General features: G+C 37.8%; 1 protein-coding gene across 15 annotated transcripts in view; it reads right to left on the bottom strand.

The window, feature by feature from the left end:
• RUNX1T1 (RUNX1 partner transcriptional co-repressor 1) overlaps positions 1 to 23,038 on the bottom strand; it is a 143,074-nt gene that overhangs the window by 80,440 nt on the left and 39,596 nt on the right. The window lies entirely within an intron of this gene.

Raw genomic sequence — 23,038 nt, 5'->3', positions numbered from 1 at the left:
CGCGGCATTCCCCCGTCTGCTGCTGGTGACCGGGTTTGCAGCTACTCCTCAGCTCACACAGCTGGTAAGAGCCACCCAAGGAGGGGGACCCGGCTCTATGGCTGGAAGAACCCTTGGGGGGGCAGCGACCACAGGCGAGCCCTCCTGGCACACAGCCCCTAGCTATCCCTCCCAGCATCCTGATCTACCCCCTGCCCACACACAGCCCCTAGCTACCCCCTCCCTGTACCCTGAGTAGTTTAACTTTTTGAGTTGAACCCTCACCACACACAACCCTGACAGGCTGGATGAGTAAGGAGATGGAGGCGGGGCTGCCTTCCTGGACCCTGCTGTGCCCCCACAAAATAGAGGTCAAACTACAGTACGCCAATGCCCGAGGGCCCATCCCCAGCCAAGGACCCTGAGTCCCCCTCACCCTCTCCCGCTGGGCCCTGGAGTTTTTATAGCATGTTGAGGGGGGCCTCAGAAAGGAAAAGGTTGAGAACCCCTGACTTGTAGTACTTGGAAGCTATAGAAGAAACTAGATACCGTACATATCTAAAAATTCCAATCTCACTAAAAACAAATAAATGCAGTTTGTACACACCCACACCCACACACCATATATTACATAGTGTGAGTATGATGACTGGAGGCGGTTGGAAAACTATGAAAGATGTTCAAGAATTCTTTTCCTTTCTTCCCTGCCCCCAACAAAATTTCCCGACTAGATCTGCTAAAGGCATCTTTGGGGGAAAAAACCAAAAAACCAGGGGGGTTTTAATCTGCAGAATTAAATTTACAAGACTCAATATTAATAATAAATAATGAGTAAGCCTGTGATACACAGTGGACTGTTTAAAGTGAAATACAAATAGTACATCTATTTTACGTTAAAAATAAAACATAATGCACAACTGCTCAGTTTAGAAGAGTTAACACAAAACCAATAGCAATATTATTTCCCAAAAATTAACTAGAATTGCAGTCTCATATGTATAAACAATTCCAGATTAGAAAATCCTCATATGATCTTATTTTATGTACACACAAAGCAAAATTAGCCATAAAATTAACCTGACAGTATAAATTAAATTACTATCAATTCAGAAGGAATCATTTATACAGTATTACAGAGGTCTTCTAGGCTTATTAATGATTATAATAGGAAAAAAACATGCTGAAGGAGAACGGAGAGAAAGACATATGGAGTAGTGTAAAGATGAGCATTATGTATACCACAGCTTTGTATACAGAAACATTTTCCATAAGTCTTACTGAAAGTCTCTCTAATTTATAGGCACATAGAACATGATCCTGTGAAGATAATGAATGGCCTGAAGTCTCATTGCACTCAGTGGGATTTTAAAATGCTCAGAACCTTCCAGGATTAGGCTCCAATTCTCCATTGTGCCCAATTTTTCAGTTTTCACCCATTAAAACATAATTTTCAGAACAAATAACCCTGGAGATTGAAATCCTCTCTGTTGTGTTCACAGAAATGGTATTCTCTACTCAGAATGCCAACAAGGGTGCCAACGTTGCTAGATCACATGTCCATGAGAAGCAATTGTTTTATCTCAGATAAGCTAATGAACTGCTATTGTTACCATCTGACTAACCAATCTGAGATGCATCTGAACCAATGACATGAAGATGAACAATTTAGTACCCTATTGCCATGCCATACATTTTAATTAAATCATATTCTTCTCCTTCCTCCTTTACAATATTATACTGATAATCAATATAAATGAAATGTAACACATTGGTAGAGAAACATGTTGTGCCATTATATGAAATAAGTTTAAGCAAACCTGGTAATGCTGATTAACATACCTTGGAAGAATATTATTGAAAGTCGCCAGATGGCGTCATTAAAGAAAAGAGAACTTGTATGACTAATTGATCATACAGACAGAGTTTAAAGAAAATGCTCATTGTTAGTTATGAGTCAATGCTTTCTAGATGCTACAAGTCACATGTAAAATCTGTTCACACTGTTAGGGCGTGATCCAATGCCCATTAAAATCAAAGGAAAAATCTTTCTATCAGCGAGCTTTGGACAAGGCTTAGACTCTCCAACTGAATTGTTTCTTAGGTGCAGAGCTACTGCCTACAGATAATACACTCACAAGCAAAATACATTATGCATTGTCAAAACATACACACACACACACACACACACACACACACACACACACACATATATGCTTGGACGAATTAGATTTTTATCAGTAAATGCTGGTAAAGCCTATTTCACCGAACACACAAACTGAAAAAAAAACATATTGCGCCATTAATAATTAAAATTTACAGTTCGGCAAAGTAAGTAAAATGCTGCTTGAGAAATTATTAGTTTGACTTAAGAATATTGACTGTGTATATTTTGATATGTCATGTTGACAATTTGTGTTTTAATGGTTATAAAACTTTAACTTTTTCAATCACCTCTACTTTTCATAAATAATTATTGTCTGACTCCTGCTCATAATTTCCTGCAACTGTGAAAATCTAAATCAATCAAATTAAAAAATGCTTAAAAAGAAACATTGATATTATCCACTGATATGTAAAAAAATGAAAATCAAATTCTGCCAAGCCTACTGATGGGATAGAATTGTTCCGTCTTGTATATTTCTCATGTTACAAGTTTCCATTTATGAAATATATTTAAACAACTCTTTACTGAAACAAAACATATATGCTAATAACCCCAAAGATGACATTTTCAAGACTACAGGCCAAATATATGCAAATGATGTTTGAATTTCCACGGTAAAAGAGCATTAAATCTGTTTTCCATAAAGGTGACATGTACATAAAATCTTACCATATTACCAACGGTTAAGTGCATTCACATTAAACATTCAAAGTTCAAATGCACCAGGTTGGTTTCTCTCTGGTAGCTGAGTTTTAGCCCTGCAGTTTCCCATCATTTAACACTTTTCCATCAATGCAATTGTAAATAGAACCTTATAACTTTTGTAAAGCAACTTTTTTTAAAACATCAACTCTAAAATGTTTCTTATGTACAAAATCAAATTAGTAAAAAAGCTCAGATACTGTATACAAAGTTATAAAAGGTTGAGCAATTTAATACTGACAGTTATAGATTGATATATTGCAATAGCAGTTTAGCTAATCTCCTGATTTTCAGAATATCTGCTTTGTTTTTCTGCAGATCTTTGATATTGTTAATTGTTTTTAATTGGTTTAATTTGAATCTATTTTCCATGTTATAAGCATGCTCTGTGTACACTGCTAGCATTTGCTAATCATTGCCATGCAATGGTATATGAGATTACCACATTTTTGCCTAGACTTCACTTAGAATAAAAGATCTCTTTGGTGACTGTTGTTGAATGACTTTTTAATGACTTCAGCTATGTGATCTGATATATGTTAACATCATATCTAGGCTTGGCAGAATTCAATTTTTATTTTTTTATAATTTTTACAGATACACACGTCAAAATATACAAAGTAAATATCTTTAAATCAAACACAAGAAGGATTTTTCTTACTTTGCCAATCTGTAAATTTTGACCATCATCTGTGGAAATATTTTTTCATTGATTTATGTGTGTGTATGGAGAATTGATGTTTACCAACATTTACTGATAAAAAAGTAGTCCTTCCAAACACAACTACCAGGGAGATGGCTTAGGTTAAATAATATATATTTTCCACCAATAAACTATTGGTCTGGGCTAATTCTAAAGATAATTTAACATTTTTGACATTTAATTAATAAAGTTAAATTAAATTATAAAATATATGGACAGACACTATTTCCACTAGGCTAAAGACAACTTTGGCTAATAGCCATAGGAATGTAAATTAAATTATTTTTGGCCACCAGAGGGAACCTCTGTTTTTTTTTCTTTTTTTTAATGCACCGGAAAACCCCTCTTACAATACTGAGAAGTACAAGGAATGAAATAAAATCCTGAAAATGAAGGGAAGAGACTTCACACAAAGTTCTTTCCCAAGATATATGATGATTTGAAAGTTAACTCACAAGCATGTAATAAGAAAAAAATTAACAGTATGTCTGTGTATATATATATGTACCTACATACACTGTATTTGACTTCAGTAGTACCAAAAATATAAGTGTTTTTCTGGCTAAGAAAAATTCTTCATAAAAAGCACACCTTAAAAAACCCCCCAGCTCTTAACATACGATTTTATTCATTACTGTCTGCACCAACAGTTACACTGCTTGGTACACAAAGACAACAGTGGACTTCATGGCTAAGTGCTTTAAAAAAGTGCATGAACACACACTTGGCTTAGAGGCCTTTCCTCATGAAACTTTCAAAAAGTAAACAGTTTCATATCTTACAAAAATAGTACACAATAAACTTCTATATGACTAGGGCCAGAAAAACCATGTTCAGATGAAAACAAAAGCAGAGTACACAGGTCCTATATGCAAAGTGAATCATATGAATATGATAAAGTGACAGCGACAGAAAATTACAAAATAGTATCACCTACATTGACTAATGCTATTTTCTGCAGCATCACACACACAAGCAAATAAAAATGGACAAAAATTGTAATAGCCACTACCAGTAAAGGATGATCAGCTAGTGAACTAATCTCACAAGAACCTGGCAAGAGAAGAGAAGATGGCGCAACTTAGATGATCTTCCTGGAGATCCTTCTGGTACCAAACACAAGCTAAGAAACGGAAAGTCCAATACTGGAGAGCATTCAATGATGTAGTAGTTCTCAACTTTTCCAGACTACTGTACCCCTTTCAGGAGTCCGATTTGTCTTGCATACCCCAAGTTTCACCTCACTTAAAAACTGCTTGTACAAAATCAGACATAAAAATGCAAAAAAGTGTCACAGCACACTGTTACTGAAAAATTGCTTACTTTCTTATTTTGTCTGTATGAAATTTTAGTTTGTACTGACTTCGCTAGTACTTTTTATGTAGCCTGTTGTAAAATTAGGGAAATATCTAGATGAGCTGAGGTACCCCCTGCAAGACCTCTGTGTACCCCCCAGGGGTATGTGCACCCTTGCTTGAGAACCACTGATGTAAAGAAGAAAAAAATTAATTCTCTAAATTTTGGATGAACTACGATGAGATCCTTTTGATGGTTTCCACGAACTGACTTGCTGGACTGAAGACTCTAAGTACTTGTCTGAGGGGCTTTCAGCTAGATAGGAAACAGGGAGAAGTGGACCTTTTGCTTAACTCAAGCAGTCATGCAGGAGAAATCCAAAATTATGAAACAAAAAAATGAAGATTAGGAGTATCTAGACCAAAAACACAAATAGCTGTGCACACATGAATTCATATGCATTATCTGCATGTGTAATTACTGAAATTGAGGAGACCACTGGAGTAATTGTGCATACAAATAACCTGTTAGAAACTTAACAGGTAATTTCTAAAGGCAGTTACCAGACCCAGCTTATGTAGGATATACAATTTTGTACAATGGTACCAATCTATCCACTAATGTACTTAAATGGTCTGTAGTGAAAAACGTATAAGAATAATAGGAAACAAACTTGAACTAGAAGTGCTACTTAAAAATAGATATTATGACCTGTGAACATAACTGAATCTGGTGGGATGATTCTTAAAACTGGAACGTTAACACAGAATCAAACAACGTTAGGGCTAGGAGGAGGAGAGGTGAGAGAAGAGGTGGTGTTTTACGTTCTAGTCTTTATGACACCAGAAGCTAGAGTTAGACCAGTGGTTCTCAACACACTGGCCACTTGCGGCCCAATCAGCACACAGCTGTGGCCCATGTGACATCCTCAGGGCCATAACTAGGGGAGGGTAGGAGGTGCACGAGCCCTAGACACAGAGCCAGTGGGAGGGGTGCAAAATTGGGACAGCACAGGATCAGGCCCAGTGTCAGCCCCCTGGCAGGACTGGACCCAGCATCCGGCAGCATCGGGCCAGCAGCTTCAGCCCCTGACTCCCAGCAAGATCAGACCCAGCAGCATCAGCAGAAGGCCAGGTTGCTCAGTGCCCCACCCCCATACTGCAGGATTGCGGGTCCAGTGACCCTTAGCTGGACAGGCTCCACAGTACTAGGACTGCAGTGGCAAGCGGGCAGGACAGGCTGCAGCTGAGCTACGTGCAGCTGAGGTAGGAGACTAGCAGGTGCAGGGTGCACAGGGCTGGTGCCCAGGGAGGGGGAAGGTTGGGGGGCTGGTGGCAATCCCTGGATGGGGGCACTAGATAGTGGGGCACAGTCCCTGGATGGTGGGGTTGAGTGCTGGGGGACAGTCCCAGGGGGGCTCGGTGGTGGGGGCTTTGAGGGGGGGGCAGCCCCTGGGTGGGCGACTGGATGCTTGAGGGGGCAGTTCCTGTGGGGGGCATTCTGCCTTGGCCAGGACACCCTGTCCTTGCAGGACAGGCACACGTGCCAGCCCAGTGTTGGGAAGGTCTGGATCCTCGGGGGACAATCCCAGTGGGGTTGGGTGATGGAGGGCATTCCCTAGCTGGGGGGCAGTTTGGGGGGGGCTGGGGCAGTCCCTGGATGGGGGGGCTGGGTGCATGAGGGACAGTCCCTCGCTGGGGTCTGAGTGCATGGGGGTCTGGATGCATGGGGGTAGTCCCTGGCTTGGGAGGCACCTCACCGCGGGCAGTGTTCCCCATCTTCACTGGCAGGCTCCCCAGCTGCGGTCTCTGGGCGCTTGGCCCAGATGCACCACCATCAGCAGTGCGCAAATGAGGGTGGCAATACACCATACCACCCTTACAGTAAATGTATTTTAGCTGTTAATGTTTTGACTTATTTGGCTAATTTAAAATGCTCTTGGTAGACATTTGAAATGAAAGGTACTATATTGATTTGAATCGTATTGCTGTCATATAACAAATCATAAACCTTTTTTTTTTGGTAGTTGTACAGGTAGTATATATATTGTGTGGATGTGACCCACATAACACACAAAGAGCTGCTTATGTGGCCCACAATTGTAAAGAGGTTGAGTACCATTGAGTTAGACAATGAGGAGTGTGGTAAGGAAATTTTAGGGGTTAGGATACAAGGAATGAACAATGTAGTAGGAATGACCATCTGCTATAGACCACAGCAGTTGGGATAGAAGGACAGGGAGAGAGAGAGAGCGTATACCTGGACCAAATCATGGGGTGCTCAGAACCACAAGGTAATCATCACCATGGAATTTCTAACTATCAAGACACCTGTTCATTAACAAATATTGCCAGACATACATCAAAGGTTCATAAATTACATATTAGAAAGTTTTATTAATCAAAAAGTAGAAACTTCAACTACAGGATCCATCATAAGCCTGATTCTAAATAATTGACAGGAATTGACAGAGTATGAAAATGAAAGGGACACTTGAACCAGTGACTGTGAGCAACTCTCATTCAGCATAGAGCAGATTAACAGATCACAGCAAAGATAGTACATTTCACTAAAGGACATTTTTAGGATTGAAAAATATCTAATGACCAAGATCTAATGGGAGGAAGTATTATAATACACTACGCTAAAAGGCAGCTGGTGAATGCTAAAGGAAACCAACATACAGAAGACTATATTTACTGTGGAATAGAAGCAAGGAATAAGACACAGGCAATATAGTTTCCGAAAGGATTGCTTGAACAGCGGAAATTTAAGGGTTTTATAAAAGAGAAAGACCACCACTCTGACTGTATCTGGTTTGGGGGGAAGGAGAGAACCAAATAAGACAACACATTCATTTTAAACTCGTAAGGAAAAGGTAAGAGCAGAACTAATTAATGCTAACCAGAGAGGCCAAGGGATACACAAACACTTTTATGAATTCACATGAAAGAAATAGATGATCTGAAGAAAAAAACAGAACAAACAGACGATCCATCATTAAAAGAATGGAATGAAATTCATAGTGACTCATGATGACTCAAAAATAGCTGCTATATTAAAATAGTTTATGTTTATTTTTTTAAGTCTGTCTTCAACAACAGAAATAAATGGGGGGGCGGGAACATGTAGACAAATAGGAAGTTCAAAAAGCTGATAGGTGAAAAACATATGTAGTACCAGTCTTAAAGAAGGGGGAGGTGGAGAAGAAGAGTGATTCTATTAATTGCTTCTCAGTATGTCTAACATTTATTCCTAGTAAATTAACAGAATAACTATGGAATAAAAAAACTCAACTAAACATCATACAGTAAGAATAAAAATCAACTGAACATCACATAATGGGGTGTGGGCTGGGATTCCACCAGAACCCTGACTCACCATTCCTTTTTCCCACACCTACCCCTAAGAAAGGGCTCAAGAGAACTGGCAATGTCATGGCTCCAGCACAGCTGCCGAGATTTCCCCATTTTGTTCCCCTTCACATGCTTTGGCAAAGAAAGGGAATAGCTGGTCAACGTTCGTTCATTTCTTCACAATTTCCAGGTGCACACGTGTCTCAAATGTGACTCTATACACATGCTCTGCATCATGTTATATATGTCATCCTTGAACTACCTAGTAAAACAGTGCTTAGTTGGTGGTTATTTATCTAATGGCTTTGTTTATTTTCTTTTTGATTTGTGTATTTTGCACGGCTGCATCTGCCAATAGTTACTCCAAAGGCTTCAACTAGTCACTTCAAAAAACATGCAGTTGTAGGAAGAGTCCAAATGGAGTTTACTCTCAGTCTGTAACTAGAGCAAAACGATAATTTTTTTGTAATTGAAAGTCAGCTGCTTCATTTTTAACTCTGATTTTTTTTCTTCCTTTTACATTCTAGCTAGAGTACAGCTGTAATAAATGTGACTCTTCTCACAAGATGTGCAGATGTTAACAGTTCTGTAGGACATCAAGAAACATTTCAAGCATCTTGTAAGTGCTGACTAAACTTGCTGGAATTACCCACACTACCTCCTCCACATTCCTATTCAGTAACATTACCCTTCCTGAATATTACGAGAAAAAAATAATGAATGCTTAAACCAGCACACTAGTATCTTGGTCTGAATGTGTTATCAATAAACAGGGACTGTACTTAAGTGACTAGACAATAATCTGTACTTAAGTCATAGACAATAGTCAAATTTTGAATCAGAAGGAGCCAATCTACTTCTTGCCAATGTGCCTAATGCATCCATCATTTCTTATTTAAGTGACAGTAGCTAAAAGATTGCCTGAGAATATTTTTTTCAAAAAGCCAAGACTGGGTATATTTGAAAGAAAGGACCAGGAACAAAAAGAGAATTGCAACCGTTTCCTTTCCAGCAATCAAATGGATTAATTAGTAACTAGAGCTAGTAACTCCAGAATGAATGCTATGTAGCCCATTGTTCCTTAAGTTATATAAGCATGAACAGTATTGAAACTATATACTTTAAAAATTCACCAATACCTCAAACGCAACTGGCTCTGCATGGCAGCAGGAGTCCAGCTGTGCAGGACCGATTAGAGGAGTCGGACTGTTAAGCAGGATTGCTTTGTCTAGTTTGTTTTAGCAAAGATTTTTCAATATTTGGCATTCTCCCTGATCAAGTTCCCACCAATATATAGTAAACTTGGTTTTCTAATTTGAAGTGGGGTTTCAAAAGTACCTAGAGTGATTTAGGAGCACAAGTTCCTATGAAAGTCAATGACACCTGTGCTTGTAAGTCATTTATTTGTATACTTTTGAAAATCCCACTCTCAAAAATCCAACCCTGCTAGGCTGCTTAGCACCATCAAATCACACTGAGATGAGAGTGCATAGCACATCTTAAACCATTAAAAAATATCCAAATGATAACTCAAGGACATTTATTTGGAGTTACTGGAAGGTGCACTTTTTAATGGGAGGTGCACTTGAAGGCCCCAAACTTGCAAACACATGTATGTTTATGTTCAATGGAACTACTTACATGAGTGAAGCTTAATGCATGAGAGTTTGTAGGATCATGAACTTAGTTTTGACATGTTCAAAAAACTGTGTATAAACAATTTCTAAAGTGTAATTTTTAGAGGCGCTCCAATCTTAAGCAGAGTTAAGTGTCAGCCTTTGCACAGAGTTTAAATCTTTAAGGAGAAGAGAGAGGGAGGGAAGAAAGAAAAGATGAGTTTATCCTTATATTTCCTGCAGAACTTAAATACAACAGGCTCAATCCTGCAAAGTCTTATGCACCTGCTTCACCTTATACATATAACTTTAATAAGACGAAGATGCAAAATTAAGCAGATGCGTAAGTCTTTGCAGAATCAGGACCTAAATGATTTCACAAGAAAAGAACAGTGCAGTGCTAATTTGAAAAACAGAATTTAGAGGGTTTTTTTTATTTGTTTGTTTAAACTTAATGCAGAAGGACCAGCATTTAAAATAAAATGGCAACATGCTCTTTCAAAATGCTTCGTGAAATCACTGCAGAATAATTCATCTAACTCCTCAGTGACATGATTTGACAAAAATATAAAAATAGCTTTAAAAATATAAATTAAAAAAGGAGACCATAGCCTAAAGAAAAATAGTTTGTTGCTGAGAAGCTGCGTTATTCGCTCTTCTGTACACTCAACCTGCTTTTAAACCTCCTCAACAACAATAAAAAGTCCCTTACTGCTATTATTCCTCTTAGATCAGACATGCTCAGTTCAGTCATGCCTTAGAAGGCATAAACATCATTAAAATTCAAAGGCAGCTCTGAGAAAGAGGATGCCTCAATTGGTATTCAAGTGGTGCTTTCTCGCCCTGAATACATTATGAACTTGCAACATGCTAATATGCCATGCTATCATAAGCACCAGATGGAACAGTAGGCAGTATACGTCCCATCAAACCTCAGGAAGATGTATTAATGTTCCTGCTCTTTTTTCTTTTCTTTTTTTTCTCTCTCTTTTTTTAAACTGCAATCCTTCAGCTGTGTCCCTAGACTTGTACATTTCTTAGCAGCAGTCACCTGCTCCTAAAGCACAGTTCTCCAGGGTTGCCTCATCTTCACCAGGTGGTGCCAAACATCCTTTCAATCTATTTTATCACATAAAGTAAAGGCCACAAGACGTGTCAGGCTGTGCTTACTGAAGGGGACAAAGTACAACAGGTAACATTAGGAGGTAAATGACAGATGAAGAAAAAAGATTTTGGGTTTAAACCTAGCACAACTGCTTTAAATTATGCATAAATAGTGCAGCATATATTTCTCCTCCTCCACTCCCAAATCAGTATTATTTGTGAATGAAGGAATGGGGGAGAGGGGGAGAGTACTTTTCTTCATAACTAAGTAAAACAGATAGGCTTGAACCAAAACCATGGAGCAGAATACTTACTTTCTACTATCCTCCAAAACCCTTTTGGAAAAGGCCGATAGAATTTAATAGAAAAGGATATCTGTACAATAGTTGGATTTTTTCAACCATCCTATAGAATTTAATAGATATCTCTGCTACGTAATTTACAGGATGGGTAAAAAATACTATAGGAAGGATATTCTCTATTATGTTCTACAGTTTTGAGTTCTGAATATGTGGCTCGGACCTTTACCTACTTTAAAAAAAACAGCAAGAGATATAAACAACTTTTAGGCCACTTTGCAGCATTCAAGAATTCAGTCCCAAACAGGTTTTAATCCACAAAGACAAATATAATCTAATGTTCTCTATGTAAATACATACACACACAAAGAAGGAGTGGGGAGAATAGGAAGATTTCCAAATTCAGATTGCTTGAATTTCCCCCACTCTGTTATAAACTTGAAATATACTATCTCTCCTACTGAAATATGGCATTTTTGAAAAAAAAATATATTTCATTGTTTTTTTCTCCTACTGGGCCCTGCAAAGGATAAAATGAGGTTCTTAAGGCTGAAAACTGTAAGAAATTGAGCATTAAATAAAAAGGTTTGAACTGGTTGAAAAAAATCAGATCTCCTAATCTGAAGGTTTAATCCTACTTCAGTGATATTTTTCCCTACTTCTCCACTTTTCAAAAAGGAGTCCCTTTTCAGTGAACATTTTTTCCCAGTTCCTCTGACATTTTAGTAACTGCCTGATGATGTTCAGGATCTATCAAACTTGTCTACTACCTGTATTGCTATGTGGGTCAGAAACCTGGATTCTCTTCCTACAGACAGACTTGGTGCAACTAGAGACATTCCATACATGCTTTCGGTACCAGACCCTGGGCTTAAATTGCTTTAACCTTGTGCAAAACATCATACTCTCACAGAGATCTGGCCTTCTTTCAACCACTCGTTATATTCAAAAGTGGCATTGCATGCTTTTCGTCCATGTCACCAGGATGAACTAAAACAACACAGTACACCGTGCTCTCAAACTCTCCAGTGATGCACAAGGCGGTGAACACTCTGACCCTATCTGTTGCCACTTGCGGAGCCACTCCAGAGATTCATAGATCTGCAGGACTGAGCCAAATCTGGGAATTTCACTACACGAGGCTTGGTGTGATGATATCAACTATGGTCATTCTGGCTGACACAACTGTCCTCAGTAAGTTAGGTATGTTTGATAATGATGATGTATAAGAAGTTCTGTATGTATACAAATCTATTATTTTCCTAACAATATTAGCTTACTAACAAAAGTAGTCCAATCCTCTGAGATGCTGAGCCCCTTCAGTAAGAGTTGAGGGTGCTCCTCACATTTCAGGAAGAGGTCTAGTAAAAACATACATCTATCTTCAACAGTAATATTTTAAGCCAAGCAATTTTCATCCACATTCATGAGTAACAGGCACCATACTCCAGTTGCTAGAAATCCAGATTAACTCTAATCTAGGGATGAGTTAAAGATTGGGTCATTTTTCTCCCCTTCCTCTACTTACTATATTTTGTTCAAAGGTATAGCCTTATAAAGGATAATTAACCTAATTATGGTTTGATTTGTGCAAATAAGCCTATTTATGTCTGCTAGCTGATATTATAAAATAATTTGTGACACCTAAACAATATTCAATTTAATTACAAGGCACTGAAATAGATGGGCTGACTCACAGACAACGCCATTTGGATCAGAATTATCTGATGAAAGACCTAATTGATGATCACATTTCATGACCATGTTTACCATTGATTGTATATATTTAAATAATAGTACTTGTGGCATTTGTATATTTGACACCATTCTACGGCAACGAATAGCAGTTACATGAAACATTTGTGCATATATCAGCTTTGTAAACAAGACAGATATCTGAAATCCAATAGCTTATTGCAATGACAAAAAAGCTACTTGGATTTTAATTTAGTGAGCATCAGTTTCTGAAGAAGAATCTCCATTGGGTCATTCATCAGGGCATGTACTCTATATCTAGTGTGGCAAGACAGCAAAAACACTTACTGCCTAAAAAAGAAAAACACTTATGACAAAACTATTAAGCATTATTGACGCTTCAGTAAGTGGCACTCTTCCCACTGAGTCAGTCCTGAACTAATGCCCCAACAAAACAAGCCTGGTGTAAACAGTGGCAAAATTTGCTAGTTTTTAGAATGAAATCAAAGAGTTATGTTACTCCTCCTACATCTCCTCTGGAGAACAGGTCAGTCTTTGCAATTCTCCTCCCAGTGGCTTAGAAAGGCGGGGACTGGGGACAAGGAGGATAGTAGACAGTCTTTTCCGGATCTCTGTGATTAGATAGCTACCTCATTCCCACTATCCTATATATCTGGGAGGAAGCCATCCCACAATGCCCCACACTGATAGTTAAATAAGTGCAAGTGGTCCTGCAAGACACGCACTGCCAACACAAGGAGCCTAGCGTGGACATGCAAAAGCAGTTTAGTTACTGCGGAGGCTGTAAGTCAACATAACTTAGGTTGATTTAATTTTGTAGTGTGGACTTGCCCTTAGTCTGGGGTTCTGCAGCAAGACAAAAGCAGAATGCAAGTGGCAGCAGAAGCATTTCTGTCCTATTCCTGCCATATATGGGGACCATTGCCCTGCCTCCTAATGCTGCAAGAGATTGGGTAATGTGCCATTCCATTAGCCCTGGATATTAGAGGAGGGCGTTTGGCCAGGTAGCTATTCTGAAACATATTTGGAAAAACCAGACTGGTTTGAATGCAAACCACAAGAACCACCCCCCCCCCCACCCACCCGCCGAAGATAGTGCAAGCTAAGCAGGGAAGTTTGTAAGGCATCAAGGAAGGTCCGCTTTTGGCTAAATCTCTAAGGGTTCTGCTTCTGTGTTCGATTTCATTATGAGAGTTTCTCACATTGCTTTTTATAAGATTAAGTTACTTTGGTTATAGAATAAATATAGAAAACATAAAATAGAGAAGATAGAATTAAATGAGATGTAGATCTAAAATGGAATCAAAGACTTCCCTTCCACAACAAAGAAGACCAGTTGTTGGCAAGATAGATGCAGATTTGATTTCACAGAGACAAGCCAGCCAAGAAGGAAAAAAAGAGACATAAAAACAACATACCAGAAGCATATAAAAAGTTAGGGGAAGAATACTTTTTTTTTTAAAGTCCTGTAGTACCTTTTCCTCATAACCTGATCTTTTTAGTAAGAAAAAGTTGGTTACAATTTATAATAGGAACAAAATTAGATAAAGCAAAAAATTGTCCATGTATCCATTATTTCATGGATCTCAACAGAGCTTTGTATGAGTTTGGCAAGCTGCAGTTCAGTCCAATAGTGATTTCAGTGTAAATTAAGGTTAAAATAATCAGATGCTGATCTTTTTAATAAAGATCTAACAGTAATGAGAAATACAGAAACAGCTATGTCTATTGTTTCACCTGCAACATTACCTACATTTTGGCAGCTTGGATAACATAGGAAGTGTTCTCCCAATGAAGCTCTCCAAAATATGTAAACACTATATGCTGGGAGGGTCTTGTTTCATTCAGCCAACCTTCTGACATCAGAACAAAATCTAGTTTACATGGACTAGAAATACCTGGGCTCCATTAGACTGTCCAGATTAAAGCCACAGGGAAATTATTACTAATGTATGTAAACAGCACAAGTTGACACCCATGCTTCAGGTGTTATTTTTTGACAATGTCCAGGGCTACAGGAGGAACAGATTTCTCAATAAACATTTGGATTATGTTCAACAGTTTAACAGGAGAGGAGGGCTGGAACTTAATGCAAAGGCATCTGACTTTGTAGGCAAACTAAAATCTGAATAGAAGCTGTAGACTAGTCCACCAGTTTCTCCATTGTTCATATGTAAGTCTATATGGCTTTGGAAAACTTATTCAACAGTTATCAGAGAAAAGAGACCAAAACAATAAAACAATGATTTATCAGAAGTGAACAGTCCGACAGCTTTTACTTGGATTTTACTGTCTTAATCAGGATGAGCTGCCTGTCTCTAGAGTTCAGTAGATGGCCCCCTGTTGTAAGGCCTGATCATTCAAGGAAGATCCGCAGTCCACTTAATGGTGCAAGGAGGAAGCTCCAACTAAATAAAAGTAGTTCCCCTTAATTCTGGCAGCTGAATTGCATCACTGCTCCGTGTCTCCCACTGGTTCAAAGGTTAAGAAAGGGTGTATTGTGGGAAAGGAAAATGAATCCAAGGACATGAAGTTCAGAGACAATATAATCAAACAGTTTTCTACAGCATTTTCTGAGAAGTGCAGAAATATAATGCAAGATTTTCAAACCTATCCACATATCTTCAGCAGTCTTACCAGCCTGGATATTTAAGTTGTACCCTTTTATTTGTACAGGTTTCAGAGTAGCAGCTGTGTTAGTCTGTATCTGCAAAAAGAAAAGGAGTACTTGTGGCACCTTAGAGACTAACAAATTTATTTGAGCATAAGCTTTCGTGAGCTACAGCATCTGATGAAGTGAGCTGTAGCTCACGAAAGCTTATGCTCAAATAAATTTGTTAGTCTCTAAGGTGCCACAAGTACTCCTTTTCTTTTTATTTGTATAGTCACTTGCCCATGACTGTCATAAGGCGAGGAGCTCTTAGATTTTCTAGACCATGACCCCAAGTCTCCATGCCTATTCTGTTTCTGAGTCAGACATAGCTATTTTTAGATCATGGTTCATTTAGGGAGTCTCTGAGAATGTACCTTCAAAACTGACCCTGTCTTTGGTATCTTATTATTCCAACAGATACCTAAAACTTATAGCATGCCAGAAACAAACAGTGAATAAAAAAGAGCATTCATAACTACATACATAGTAATATTTCTAGCCTAGGGTGTTAAATAAAGTGCATCTTGACAGTGCCAAGCAAGCTGTTGGCATATAAAAATATTGCTAAAAAATAAGTAGCATTAATCTCTGCACACAATGGCACCTTCTGAACTTTAACTAATAATTTTTTTTCCTTTTTAAAAAAAATAGCTGTAAGGTAGACAGGTAAAAAGTTTTATGGCAAACTACTGTGTAATTGAACAGATTGGGCAAAGAAAAGCAATAGGCATTACGTAGTATTTGCTTAGCACATATGATGTGCCTGATACTCTACAAGACAAAGTCCTTGGGCCAATGTGCTTAATTTAAGAATGATAAAATAATATACACTTGTGTACAACCCTGAATTGAAAGAGCAGTCATAATGCATTTTGTATACACAGTGTTTAAATTAGGATGATATTTTTGTGTAAGTACATGTATCTTACTTTTGGGTAAGTCTCCTAATCCCATATTTTCCCCGGCAAAATACTACGGTGGAAAGATCATTTGATTGATGTGTGTTAAGTGTTTGTGGCCTCTGGGAAGGGATGGATATGGATTTTGGGAGGGATTATTATGAAGAGTGGGGATATGATTCACTGGATTTGGAAGACCATTCCACTAATAGAGCACGGTGTAGAAGAGGCATAAAGACAGGAATGAGAAAAGGATGTGAAGGAGGCAAGGAGGCTGGAATCATTGATGGAATGGAATGAAATGTAGAAAAGATGGACTATGAGAATCAGGATGTGAGTAGTTATGCAGAGCATTGAATACTGGAAGTTAGTTTTATGTAATATAATAAGTACACAAGAAAGATTCTGGGAAGGGATTAGAAGCTGCAAGTGACATGGATGGACCATGAGGAAGGAAGATAATTTTAGTAGCTGCATTTTGTATAGACCAGAGAGGAGAAACAAAAGGTGCAAGGGAGGCCACAAGAGGAGGAGGTTATAGCAGTGAAGGCAGGAGATGGTCAGGACTTGGACATGCACTTTAGCCGCTGAAACAGAAAGGAAGCATCAATAACCGAGGAAAAGCAATTAGCCATGAATAGCATTTTAGCTTTAAAAAGCAAAACAATTTCTCCTTCTTAAGAGATGGCACTTCAAACCTGCTTTGCAAAGCAGATGAGAATGGATAAGTCCCTATCTCAGAAACCTGATTATTTAACCACATTTTCTTGATCAAAGGGGATTCACTAGTAATGACATAAGCCTTCACAGAATTTTCACCAGTTTATACTCTATCTGAATTTGACCCAAATACATTTCTCTTCCTCTCTCCTTCCCCAGCCTCTCTTTCAGATCAGAAAGATAGATGCAATCAATTTAGATTCCTGGTCCTATTCTTTTCCCACAATTCTTTCAATCCAAATGTTGCCTGTTCAGTTTTACTTGTCAATATATAAAATGGTATAGAGGTTATTATATGAAGCTACTGAATGTATTTCCATAATGAATGGGAACCATATGAACTGTACTCGTAATAACTGTACTACCGCTTACAACGTTGCCTTTAGAACTTCAAAAAGGCTTCCTGCCACCTCTGACTTAAACTTTGTAACCGCTTAAAAGCACAGTTAAATTGCAGCCATTGTCTCAGAATATACATTCACATTAACGTTAAGCCAACTGGCTGGATAATTTAGGTTAATTTAGATGAGGGGGGGGAGGCTTGCTATGCCATTGGGTGGTTATTCCTTCTGAAGACATTTTAAATGGATGCCGAGATTTCTAAAACAGGGGAGTGAGGTTATTTTATTTTAAAAAGTAGAAATAAATGCATAAATGAGAAAAAGAGTTAATGAAAACATCTTCCTATGAAATCTAGACATAAACTCAGCTCCCAAGTCAAGTTTTAATGGCAACTCTCTGAAACCTTTAGGAGTGAAGTCTAAACAACTTTGCTAACACAGTTTGTCTGCAATTAGCACATATGGTAAATTTGCTTCTACCAATGTGATAGATGCCCTCATGTGCCAGCAATGCCCCTCTGCCATGTACATTGGCCAAACTGGACGGTCTCTACGTAAAAGAATAAATGGACACAAATCAGACGTCAAGAATTATAACATTCAAAAACCAGTCAGAGAACACTTCAATCTCCCTGGTCATTCGATTACAAACCTAAAAGTTGCAATATTACAACAAAAAAAACCTTCAAAAACAGACTCCAATGAGAGACTATTGAATTGGAATTAATTTGCAAACTGGACACCATTAACTTAGGCTTGAATAAAGACTGGGAGTGGATGGGTCATTACAGAAAGTAAAACTATTTCCCCAGGCTTATTTCCCCCCCTACTGTTACTCTCACCTTCTTGTCAACTGTTGGAAATGGGCCATCCTGATTATTACTACAAAAGGTTTTTTTCTCCTGCTGATAATAGCTCACCTTAATTGATCACTCTCATTATAGTGTGAATAGCAACACCCATTTTTTCATGTTCTCTGTGTGTGTGTATATGTATATAAATATATATATATCTTCCTACTGTATTTTCCACTGCATGCATCCAATGAAGTGGGTTTTAGTCCACGAAAGCTTATGCTCAAATAAATTTGTTAGTCTCTAAGATGCCACAAGTACTCCTCATTCTTTTTGCTTCTATACAATAATTCTTAAAAATTTGCCACTGTTTTAATTATTTTAGAGAAATAATGGGAATAAGTGTCAAATTATCAAGATTTGAAGCAAGAAAACAAACTCATGGCCAAATTCAGCTCTTGAATACGCACGCACAATTCCTACTGATTACAATGAGAATAGGACCTGTTTATGTCATGGACAAGTAGTAAATAATTCTATATCTGAACCATAGATCAACATTTCAAAAGTAAGAGTCATGTTGAAAGTTGCAGGTCTTCAAAAGCATTAAAGGCTTAATCTATGTGGTCCATCTTATGGATGAGTTATCCAGTGTCATATGTACATTTACCTGAGTCTTCCTTGGTATACATGACAAAAGAGTAGGATATATCAGGAAAGGAAACAAAAAGGGGTAAAAGGAAGTAAATATCTCACTTTCCGCCCGCCTAGGCACAAATATTAACTTACACCTTCAAGTTCATCTATGTTCAAATTACACCAATATTGGGTGTAAAGAAATCTAAATTTCTTTACTCCAATATTGGGGTTCCATCAGTTGTATATACACAATGCCAACTGACCTCTGTGTTAGAGCAACTTATACATTATTATATGTATTACAGTAGTGCCCAGAGGCCTACTAAGCTCAGGGCCCTATTTAGACCTGGTCAGAAGATTTTCAACAAAACAATTGTCAGAAAATGCCAGTTCATTGAAACCAAAACTTTTCAAGGGAAAGGGTCAGCTTCATTGAAACTTTAGTAAGATCCAGGATGGAATTTCTGGACAAGATGTGCCAATGAAAGAGAAAGAGAGATAAACCCCAGCATGTACCAGTGGTTGGGGCACTTGCATGGGATGTGAGGGGACCAAAGTTCATGTCTCCACTCTGTCTAGTTTAGAACATAGACCTCAGTCTGGGTCTCCCATATCCCCAGAGAATGCTATAACCATAGGGCTACTAGCTATCCTGGGATGGATTCTCTTTCTCCCTCATTTTTCAGAACAAATTTCAAAAGCATTTATTTTTTTCCTGATATGGAAGAGAAAAATTTAAATCTCAAAAAAATTCTCTGGACAGGAAAATCATCTTCCACCCAGCCGTCACCTCATTGTACTAGGCAGCGCACACACAGAGTGAGAGACAGTTCCTGCCCCAAAGAACTTACATTCTCAAAAAAATATCATTCTCAATTTGGCCCTTTAGCTTGAAAGTATTAGCATCTTAATTGCAAAGTAGTTTGGGGTCCTTGTTAGTAAAGAGGCTTATTATTAGCTATTATTGGGGTTATGGTATCACTTACAATATGCTTGGGGAGGAACTAGCACATAGCAAGATACAGTTCATGCCCAAAATGGTTCAAAATACGAGAAATAATTGTATGGAGACTTCTGAATTCATTACTACAATGAAAGGAGAGGGACACACACCAATGCTTCAGTATGAAAGCCAACATATTTCTCAAAAATCGTCTGGGCCTGAAGAAATGAAATGCCCAACAAATTCCCCTGGAGTCTCATTGGTAGCACAACCAAAAGTGGCTAACAGTTCTTTTTAAAGAATAAAATTCTTCCTTTCTGTCACACCGAAGTATAAGATAAAGACATTATGTATGATGACTGGAACAGTGATACAAGCTTAACAATCAGACTTAAATCTATTTCCAGACATACTTTCTACAGTTGGCTGAAAACTTGTTTTGTAATACACAGAACTGTCCTCATGTAATAGCATAGCAACTGCAAGTTAAAACAGAACAAGTCAGTTAACAGACAGTTAGGAGACTTTTGCTGTATAACAACGTGGATTTAAAAAACAGGTGGATTATCCAAATGCTCAGCTACTAGGACACTAACAGTTATGTCCATGCAATTTTGTTTCTGTTCTTTAAAAAAATCATCACTTGCAAGCACTAATGTTAAAACCAGAAAGGAAGTCTAGTACACAGTGGCTATAAATGCCAAATCAATTTTCAGCAGATAATAAAGTCCATGTTTTACAATCAGCAATGCACTGTTTTACTATCCAAAATGTAAGCTAATAATATATAGCTCTGCTAAATGGAAAATGCAGATATGCTGTTAAGAAATGGGCTGGCTGTGAGATGATGGATCATTTCTGCTGGGACCTTCTTAAAGCTATGTGCAAATGTTTTGAAAATATCACATGATGTGGCCATGTGTTAAAAATTACAGCCAGTTAAGTTCTCTGCTAAGAAAAATATGTGGGCAATTTATGAAATGCACTCCAGGATGGAGATGTCTTAAGTAAAACCAGATTCTGAAAACAAACCCATTTTTTTGAAACATGAACTTGAAAAAAAAAGTCGCAGCCACATCTGGAGAGCAGAAGGTAAAGAAGGGGTGGTCTGACCTAATACCAGGCCATCCTCTGAAAGAACAGCATTATTTCTGGGCTACAATGACTGTGATCACTGATTGTTCTTTTAAGGAAACCGTCCTGAATATTGCCATGGGCAATAATAAAAAGCATTTTGTAGGCCAACATCTGTACTATAAAACGACTGATAGAATTGTAAAGTTAAATACATAATGTTTGGAATAAAAACAGTTCTAAAAAACACACAATAATCAATCCACTTCGTATATGGCATTTGATCGAAGCACTGTGCATCTCTACATCAATGATTTAAAGATATATACTTTCTAGAGTCCAAATAAAATGACAAAATAGTTAACAAAGTTAGTGTAAATCTCATATTTGCAGGATTATCTTTCTAAAAATATGTTTGCTAAGAGTTGTATTAGAGCCTCCAAGATCTATTAATTAATTTTATAATGAGACCCTCATTAACAATCTCTCTGATGTAGTTTTTCAGACATACTAACATGAGAAGGCTAGTAGTCAATTACATTTTTAAGAATGTGATCTGTTTGTCTTTGAAGAGAACATTTAATTTGTGTACAAGTGTTATCACTATACAGAAACCAGAACAGATACTTGATCCGTCTTATATTTTAGAAAAAAAAGAAAGAACTTTGGGTGTCAGAACTATTAACAGGATGCTTCTGAAATCAAGACTATATTACACACACACAAACACACACGCTCACACAAAGGCAATGACATAATATCAGATTACACAAAAATACACATCTTTTTAATCTTCTGCAGATAATGTGCTTACTTCTAAAACACAAAATCTGCCCCAGATGGCTAATAATGCCCATTTTGGGGGGGGGGGGGGGGGAACCACAATATTAAAGGGCTAAAATATGCTGTGAACAGATTGAGAGGTAGTTCATCATAGAGGAGAGTAAAAAAGTGCAGATGGGTGTCAAAAATAGCCAAGTGTCGGATCTGCTCAAGTATCTCCATTCTGGCACATGCTCCCAGTCACAGCTGTTAGTGTATTCTCTGTATCCAAGTGCAAGGTTTTCTAACACTCAGAGCCGACATTAAAAACACACTTCTTCCTTGCTACCACTTTAACAGAATGCTGGAAGTTAAAGATTTATGTAATGTTAAAGCTTAAAGAGTATTGATAAGTATATATATTTTCAGGTGTAGCTCAAGCCACTTTGATTAAAGATGCATGAAATTTTAACCAGCAGGTAGATTAAGTAATTTAAGTGCCACAGGCTTACTATGCAATAGGTTGTTCAAAAATCTCTACTTCAGTCATTACAATAGCATCTTTGTTAGTGTCTCAAAAGAAAATATAGAAGGCTCAAAATTAATCATGCTTTACATTTAAATATTATAAATATCAGATAGAGAGCCATATGATTCTGTAATTTCATATAAATATATGCAAAATATCAGTTGTATTTTATTTACATCACATGCACTTTTTCAAATTAATGAATAGCCATGATATTTCTAATGAAGACCACATCCCAAAGAATATAATGCATGCAAATCAAATTTAAACTTTAAAGGGTTAAATGACCTTTCATAGTCCTCAGTTATTATCTATGCAAATTAATTTGCCCATATTTCAACCACACAAATCCTCCTAGCCTTGCACTTTGAGCAAACAGAGTTTCACTTTTTTGTTACAATCTCAGTCTTAGGATCAACAAACGTAGCATTGGAAGAATATGACAGTGCATTAACATCCTAAAAGAAAAACATTCTTTAAACAACTGGCAATACCTACATACAACTGTGGTTACAGCAAACTGACAGATACTGTTTCAAAATACCATCTGCGAGGTGTACAAATTCTGTGATCAAGTGCAGCTTCTTCTGCCTGTCCTACCCAAATTATCCACAAGAACCAGCCAGCTGTAGGATCTCTCTGTGTCCCTGTCTTTTTTATCCAGAGATATAGGCTGTTTTAAATCGGCACATGGCTCCATTCAGTCCTTACAAAAACAGCAAATACATTCTGCCATGGTCAGGCTTCTC

Source organism: Chelonia mydas, chromosome 2, assembly GCF_015237465.2.
Source record: "Chelonia mydas isolate rCheMyd1 chromosome 2, rCheMyd1.pri.v2, whole genome shotgun sequence".
Taxonomy (NCBI): Eukaryota; Metazoa; Chordata; order Testudines; family Cheloniidae; genus Chelonia; species Chelonia mydas.
The sequence above is the reverse complement of the archived record's forward strand: the minus strand, read 5'-3'. Positions and strand labels throughout refer to the sequence as shown.